Source organism: Manis pentadactyla, chromosome 11 (assembly GCF_030020395.1).
Source record: "Manis pentadactyla isolate mManPen7 chromosome 11, mManPen7.hap1, whole genome shotgun sequence".
In the NCBI taxonomy this organism is placed as follows: domain Eukaryota; kingdom Metazoa; phylum Chordata; class Mammalia; order Pholidota; family Manidae; genus Manis; species Manis pentadactyla.
The window spans coordinates 30,457,308-30,465,305 of record NC_080029.1 but is presented as its reverse complement, the minus strand read 5'-3'; the positions used below and the strand labels follow the sequence as shown (position 1 = coordinate 30,465,305).

The 7,998-nt window shown below is 43.6% G+C and overlaps 1 protein-coding gene across 13 annotated transcripts in view; it reads left to right on the top strand.

Moving 5' to 3' along the window:
- The first annotated feature begins 3,113 nt into the window (after positions 1-3,113).
- Positions 3,114-7,998, top strand: part of SIPA1L1 (signal induced proliferation associated 1 like 1) — a 413,448-nt gene continuing 408,563 nt past the window's right edge. For 8 of the 13 annotated variants that reach the window (XM_057488343.1, XM_057488349.1, XM_057488348.1 and 5 more), the window contains exon 1: positions 3,701-3,835. The gene's annotated coding sequence lies outside the window, so the exon portion shown is untranslated. Of the gene's footprint in view, positions 3,186-3,213; positions 3,836-3,880; positions 4,162-7,998 lie in introns of those variants that run through there. The other 5 variants (XM_036913312.2, XM_036913315.2, XM_057488341.1 and 2 more) reach the window with 5 other exon arrangements.

Genomic DNA, 7,998 nt, shown 5'->3' with positions numbered 1-7,998 from the left:
GTTGGTGTTTAAACATGTAATAAATACTATTTTGCTGATGGGAGAATGAGGTCTTCTCAGAAATCTAGTATTCAGGTAAAAAGAGTTATATGGGGCTAAAACAATAAAACCCTAAAATGGAAAGAGCATTGGATATAATTTGATCTTGGGTGAATTGGGGGTACTTTGGTCTTTTTGATACTTAAAAAAGTAATTTTTCTGAATATTAGTTAGTAATGGCCCGTAGATGCACAGCCAGAAACAGGAAGTTCTAATAATAGTCTGGGTAAGCAAGATTTTAACTATAAAACATGCACATATGAATTGATATTTTCAATATTAAAAATAGTAACTATCCTTTCTTGGAAGGCTTCTTTGTCAAAATTTATTCCATATTTGCTATGTTAAGGTGTTTTGTTGAGTAGAAGTAGATAATCAGAGGGATATGAATTCAGTTGAGATCTAATAAATTAAGAAACGAATAGGGAGGGTGTAACATGGTAAATGACAAGATGTTCTCCTTACCACCAGGCAAAGTTACAAGCCCTTGTGTGTGTGGGGAGAGGTTAGGCAGAGGTGGGTAGAGGAGCCAAGAGAGGGAGGAGGCAGGAATGGGGTTGAGATCTAATCTGTGTTTGGCAAACTCTAAATTTCCCCCTTTCCTCTTCTGTTGTCCCCTGGCTGCTGTTTTGAAATCCAGGAAGGTTAAGGAAGATAGACATAGTGCGCTTGGTCTGGAAAACATGCAGTTGGAACCTCTGATGGATTTTGCCTTCTGTCTCCTTCAGAAACACTGGTGAAAATTCTGCCAACCCGTAAGGGGTGAACAGTAGCCCAGGGCCTTGAAAGAGCAGTTTTAAGTCCCTGGGACAAGTTCTACTATTCTACTATAGCTGAAGGGTCAGGGAAGTTATCTTTGTAATTTGAAGCCCATTCTCATCTCTTGAGCCTCATAAGAAGCATTGGATAAAGTTAATAGATTTGGCTAGCACTTAGGTCAATTATTTCAAATGTATCAAATGGCTATCTGGGAGTCATTAAAACAGGTGGCCTTGAAATTGTACTGTGTTGGTGGATACAGATTGGCAGCCATCCTTTAAGGGTAAAACTATGCTAAAAGTTGAGCCAGAGCAAATGAACAACAACCCATTCATAATAGCATGCTGTGCTGTGAAAACAGATCAACAGGGCTGATGGTGATGTTCCATTGTGTTACTCTGTAAAAATTTGATATTAAAAATACCCGTGTCTGAATTCAAGTCCTACCTTTCCTCCCCCTTTCCTTATCTTCTTCCTTCCTTTTTCCTTCCCTCCTTCTCTCCCTCCCTCTTACAGTTATTTTGGTGGAGGTGTGGAAGTATTTAGTTTAGGTCTTTGGTTTGAATTAGCATATTTATTAAATAACAAGGAATGTTTTGAGTTAGTGTACACATAAATCATGGACAATGGATTCCTTTTGCAATTATTGTAGCATGGTCAATATTTTTGTTTTTATAGCTGAGACAAGAGATACTTCAAAGTCAACTTATCAACACGTAGCTAAACGTTGTGGAACTGACCCATAAAATGAAACACTCATTTGTTTTCTATTCTTTTTGATGTAAAAGGAAAATATCTGTCATTTATTAGAAATTTTTATGAGTCTAAGAGCTATAGTTTAAAAGCTGTAATGACCTAACATCTGGGCTACCCCCTCATTTTACAGATGAAGAATCAAGAGTAAATAACTTCTCAAGGAGACTCAATTATTAGTGACCCAGAAACTCAAACCTAGTTTTCTGACTTTGTCCCATGCTTTTTAATCACTGTATCACTTTGGTTTCTAATATAAAAACCTTGATCAACATAGATTTAAGCTTGCACATGACCTAAGAAAGTCTTAATGGCCCTGCCTTCATGTACTATCTTAGGTTTCTAGTTTTACCAGATTGAATTAAGTAACATTCTCTCATATTAATGTAAATAGGGGTATAATTAAAAAAGAATTTGGATATCACATACCACACAATCTATTTTTACTCATTATTTTGAGTAAAATTTGAACTTAAGCTTAACTTCGGATTCAGTGTCCGTTTTATTTAGGCAGTGACACCACAAAACTCTCAAAGAAAAGTTCCTACAATTAAAAGAAGAAACAGCATGTGAAAAGATTTCCTCTTGATCCTTAACAGCATTTTGGGATAGGTATAAAGGCAACTGAAGAAGCTTCATGGTTTAAAAACAACAACAAAAGACCCCAAGCTCCCTCCTGCTCCCATAGGGTTTTTGTGAGATGCAGATGGATGGAGAAAGGAGGGACTGCACGTTCTGTGTGAACAGAAATGGGAGATAGTAATAGAGTAAAAAAATATGACTGTGGAGCAGAAGCTTATATTTTAAGCCTGCCTACCTACCCTACAGGGTAAGTAAGGTGTAGGACTGTGGACATGTAGAGACTTGTTGTTGCATTCTTTCTTTTTTGGTTTTCAAGAGACAGTAAGTAAAGACCTACCATGTCCCAAGCCTGTGCAGGAGCTGAGAATGCAAAGATGAATAAGACAGATACTCAGGGAGCCCAGTCCTGTGGTGGCGCGGTGATGATGGGGAGGCGGGGAAGAGAGGGAGCATACTGAGTGCGGGCTGAGATTAGACGGGAAGGCTGGAAAACTTCCTAATCTGTAGAAATCTGTGGGTGCAGACATGTGCTGGCTTCTATGGCAGAAATCTGCTCCAGAATCTCTGAAAAAACCAGTTAGCCTTATTTGCCAAATTTGGCCACATATCGGGACACTAGTCTTCTACAGACGCCCTCTGAAATAAGTTTAAAAATACTGCTCCTGCTTCTAGTCCCCGCTTTCTCCACCACTAGGGCGTCGGGCAAGGGAGGGGGCAGGTCGAAAACTGCACCCACGGTTGCTGCCTCTGCTCTCTACAGGAGACAGGAATCCAGGGCTTTGCCGTCGTCATAGCAACTAGGAGTTCGCGGACTCCCACCCTCCGCCAACTCCTTCTACTTCCCCCGCCGGCGAGGCTGAGCTGCCGCATCTGTCGCGAGATTTGAGAGCAGCGCTAAGCAGCCCCGGGTGATCTCACCCGAGACTTGGAGGGGAGGGAGTAAAGGAGGGGAAGGAAAGGGGTGCGGAGGGGAGGAGAGGGGAGGGGAGGTCGAGTGAAGCTGGCAAGTTTGTGAGCGAGTTCAGTGCTTGCGCGAGCGAGTGAGCGAAAAAGTCAGTGCGGCGCCGAGTCCCCGGGAGGAGGGTCCCCGAGGTGGGGGGGGGGGTCAGTTCTGGCTCCAGAGGCCGTATCCCGCCCTCCGCCAGCCGCTCATCTCCTCCCCCCACCGGTGCTCCCAGGCCTTCCCGCCCGGGTCTGCAATTACCTGTCCCCTCCCCCACTCAGCACGCACCTCCCCTTTCCCCGCGCCCACCTCCGACCTACGGGACCCCGGACGCCCAGTCACCCACTTGCTTTCCCCCCGGCCGCCCCCCCACCTCTTCTGGGAGCAGGCAGACGGAATGGGGGGTGCTGAGCCTCGGAGGCGGCGCGAGCGGGTACCCCGGCGCCCAGACAATAGTTGATGCCAGGGGACGGGTCCCCTCCGCCTCCAGCTTCTGCAGGCGCTCGGCCCCCGCCGGCTGCTCTCCAGCCTGCTTTCCGGGTCCCCCTCGGAGCCTGGCTTCGGAGTTGGACTGGTTCCGCCCCCGCCTTCCCCGGGCCCCCCTCGGCTGGGCGCCCTCCCCGGCCCGGCCTCGCCGCCTGCCGGTCTCCGCAGAGGGGGCGGTGAGTGAGCGCGCGCCGACCGTCTACACGGTTTCTCTTTCTCCCCAGGGAGAGAGCGCGGCGGACGCGCGGCTGCACCAGGAGGCCGGGCCGAGCGGTAAGTGGCTATTGCGTCCCGGGCAGGGGGCGGGGGTGCAGGACTTGATAGCCCCCACCCCGTTTCTGGCTGAGGCTCCCGGGTCCAGGGCCCTGAGTAGGACACACGGAGGGCGGTCAAAGTTTTATTTCCGATTTGGTGGCGCGCGGATAGCGCTGCCCGGCAGGAGTGAGTCCGGGCTGCACCGCGTCGGGCGCGCGAGCCAGCACCTCGGAACCCGAATCTGCGCTATTGCGGGCCAAGCGCCTTTGCGAGAGGCCAGGAGCCCGCGCCTACCCGGCTGTTCTCGTTTCCACCGGGCGGTCCTTCCCCTTTCAGTCACCTGGGTGAGCGCTTAGTAGGCTGTGCTAGAGGGGGACAGGCCGAGAGGTTTAATCGTGAAGAAGAGAGAAGAGCAAGCAGCTCGGTGCCCGCGGGTGGTTAATTTCTCTTCCGGGGATCTTGGGGTAGTCAAAGTTGCGGATGCTGTAACCTGCTTTTCTTGGAGCAAGTAAACCTCCAGAGACAGGAGGGTACTGCAGAAAGAACTTTTCCTCCTTCTCCCCATCTGTTTCTAACTTCTTTTCTGACGTTAAAGGAAATTTGCGAGGCTCCCCTATTGCTCGGCATTTCTAGGTGAACAAGTAATTATATTGGGCAGTTTGAAATTTCATCTTGTTCACTGTTTGGAAGGTAGACAAGGGAAGTGGCTCACTTTCCAGGAAGATGTTGTTTGAGTTGCTGGTATTCGTTTTTGAAGGGGAGCATTTGGGGACTATGATGGCTCCTAGAGACTGCACCTACCTTATAGATTTTATTTTTCATGGCGGATATTTTAGAGGCAGCATTTACTGAAATTCTTACTACCTGTTAAACGATTGTATTTCTGAACTATGAGCCAGTGATGCGATGCAAATTTCAGAGTAAAGGTGTCGACTTTCATCAGGTTCCAGGTCTATCTGGATGAACTGGGGTTGGCGTTTCCTCTATAAAGCAAACCTTTCACGTTGAAACTCTGACTCAGACTCTAAAAGCCATTGTTTTTGTACTTACTCTGTGGGAGTTAAGTGTCAACTTTCTCTTGTTTTCTCATATGGAATATTCGTGTAAGGCAAAGATTCTCTGGTTTAATAATCTTTTGGAAAAGTACAAGATTAAGTCCTGTAGAACCATTCTCTGCAGCCAATTTAGGAACAGTATTAATTTTCTGTATAATCCTGATTTAATGACTTTCCCGTTTCCTTTTTGGAAAGCTGCAATTACGCCACCTTTACCAGGATGAAAAAAAATTGGTGGGAATAATGTAGAACAGTGGTAACAAGCAGTAGTCTCAAATGAAAGGTATACATAAAGCAGTTTATGGTCGCTGATGTGTCTTACTATTAGGTGACATACCAGTTATTAGTGGGAATATTAATAGTAAAACATTTTTCCCATGGAATTTAAATTGAAGCATTAGCAATTGACAATGCATTTAAAGTGACTTGGGTGACGATTTGCATATAAATGGCTAGAGGCAAAATAAGAGATTTGGGGGAATGATTTTATGTGGTCGACAACTTATTTTCTTATCTCATTATGCTTAAGTAAAGGACTCTTGAAGTTGACTGTATCAGTAGATTTCTCTAGTTTACTGAGAGAACAAGTTTGGCAAGTGGCTCAAGACAGTCAGTAGGTGCTGCTGTGAGCTTTTCTGCAGAGTTTGAAATTGCAGTAATAGTGCCGTGAACTTTTCAGATCGGAAGGGTCAGACCCTGTTGGTTGTGATTGCACTGTAGGATTTTATGGCAAGGTTGACTTGAACACTTGGTAATGCATAGTACCTCCCTGAACTTTTACAGTGAGATTCCTTTAACTATCCTTTCACCATTTTTCTGCTTTTATTTACTTACCTTGCTTTTGCTTTGAATTGCAGGTGTTATTTTGGGGTGTGCCTCCCACCCCCCTCTAATTTTTAACAACTTTCAAAAAACGCTTTCTGGTAACTTCACTGAAATCATAGATCGAAGATTGCTTGAGTGTAGTGGTTTTGTAGACTTTGGGGCTCTTGAGATGAGATTATGTATATGCTTGCAGTTTGAAGTTGTCAAGAAATGACTGTTGTCTGTCTTTTTGAGTGGTGAAACAGGATCATGAGTAGAGGCAGAACAGTGTAAGAGTAAGATTCCCTGAATTTTTCCAATTTAGGAGCAAGTAGGCAGTGATTAGTGATAACACGAGTGGGTGTTTCCTATCAGTCCACACTGTCATGTGATCGTTTCTGTTGGTCCACATCAGTGCACCTTTGAAGTATGAATATCCTGAGGATTTTTAGGTGACATCTCATATTTGAGCTTTATAGTTCAGGGATCAAGTTGGATATTCTCTGACGAAGACAAATAGACTCTTTCTCATAATGTAGAGCTAGAGCTCTGATATAGCATGCTGCTTTCTTCCTTTTGACTCAAATCACAGAAGTTTCTATCTCAAATTCAGAAAAAAAATCCCCCCATCTCCCTATAATATTACTGTATTCCTAACCCTTTGAGATTTGTTGTAAGTCAACTGTATTTGTTAAGTACGTCTATCTGGGAGGCGTACAACTGGGTTCTGTGAGTCCAGTGGTGAGTAAAACTTACAGTCCAGTGAGGCCATTTATAGCCACCATTCCTGGTTTGGTGTTATGATACCCTGATGCCCCCATAAAGGTTTTGCCTAGCAGGTACTCATTTATCTTTGAATTTTAACATATTTGAATTAATTTTTGAAATGAGAGTCCAGTATTTGCCCTCAGAAGGTCTGGGTTTCAAATTTTCTGGTGATAGGATATTAAAAAATAATTGAACCTCTTTCTGAAAAACTGTCTTTTTCTGCAGAGAAGGGCACAATACTTGCTTTACAGCTTTGCTGGAAAAATTAATGAGATTAAATGTATGAAAGTACTTGGCAAACCGTGATGTCTTATTATCAATTGCATTTCCTTACTCTCTGATGAACAGATTCATAGATTGTTAGAGCTGGAAGGGATTTGGAGCATAAATCATTTGGCCTATCTTCTCCATTTTACAGATGAGGAAACATTTCCAGAAAGTTTGAAGTCATTTGTTGAAGGTTACAGAAGAACTGGTTAGTTACCACGCAGTGATTGGAAGGCAGATTTCCAGATTTAACTGTACTCCTAGTTTCCTGCTTTCTTAGAGTCTGTATGTCAAGGTTTACATGCTGCTTCCCCTTTAAGTGTTCTATTTGTGTTTATTAAATGTAAAAAGAGAAGGAGCAAAACTTCAAGAAACAAACAAAATCGACATTAAGGTTGAAAAGTTAGGAAAACAGCACTGATGTAGCGTTTGGTAACTAACCCTTACAGTTACTCAAATTACAAAGTTAAGGAAAAAAAAAATTAGGAGTTAAAGTGTCTACCTGGTAGAGCCTGTAGGCTTTTCTTTTTTATTAAGACTTTGTTAAACTTGCAGCATAATATACTTGTATGCTCTTTAAAGAAGCCAAATTTAGTATGTTTTAGTTTCCCATTTTTTTCCCCTTAAATGCATTTTTCCGTTGTACCTTCCTTATTTCTGGGTAAGTGGCAACTTTTTAGGTGTTTCTCAGTCATATGTGTTACCAGAGGGGAGGGGCGGGCATGGGCAGGACCTCAGGTGGAGGGATAATTGCACAGAAAACAAGAAAATGTTGTAGGAACTTCCTGTTGAAAGTGTGACTGATTTATTTTGTGCTGCCCTACCTTCCATTAGGGTAATCTGAGCCAGGAAAGAAGAAACATTCCTGCCAGTTGGGTGATTGCCCTTTAGACAAGGGGTTTCTCCCTCTTCCGGGGAGTGATGAGCATTATGTTACTCTTTCAGTGCTCATACAGAAAACTGTCTTGTTCCACTTAGTTACTATTTAAAAAAGTGTGCTCCTTTATGACTTGAGATTGACAAGCCAGACTTCTGTCCAATGCACTTCTTCTTTTTAGCATGGGAAATAAATTGGCCTCATTGGATTTTTCCTTTAGTTTTCTATGCCTAGTTATTAAAAAAAAAAAAAGACAAAGCCCACACACTTAAGGCATTTTGTCAGCCAAGGTTTTATATAAGTTAATTATCTTTAGATGATAGTTCATTTATTCTTTTGGTGGGTTTTTGATGAGCTTTGGAGTCATAGAAGCATAGGAAAGATGCCCTTTGCTTTGAATCTGTTCAACA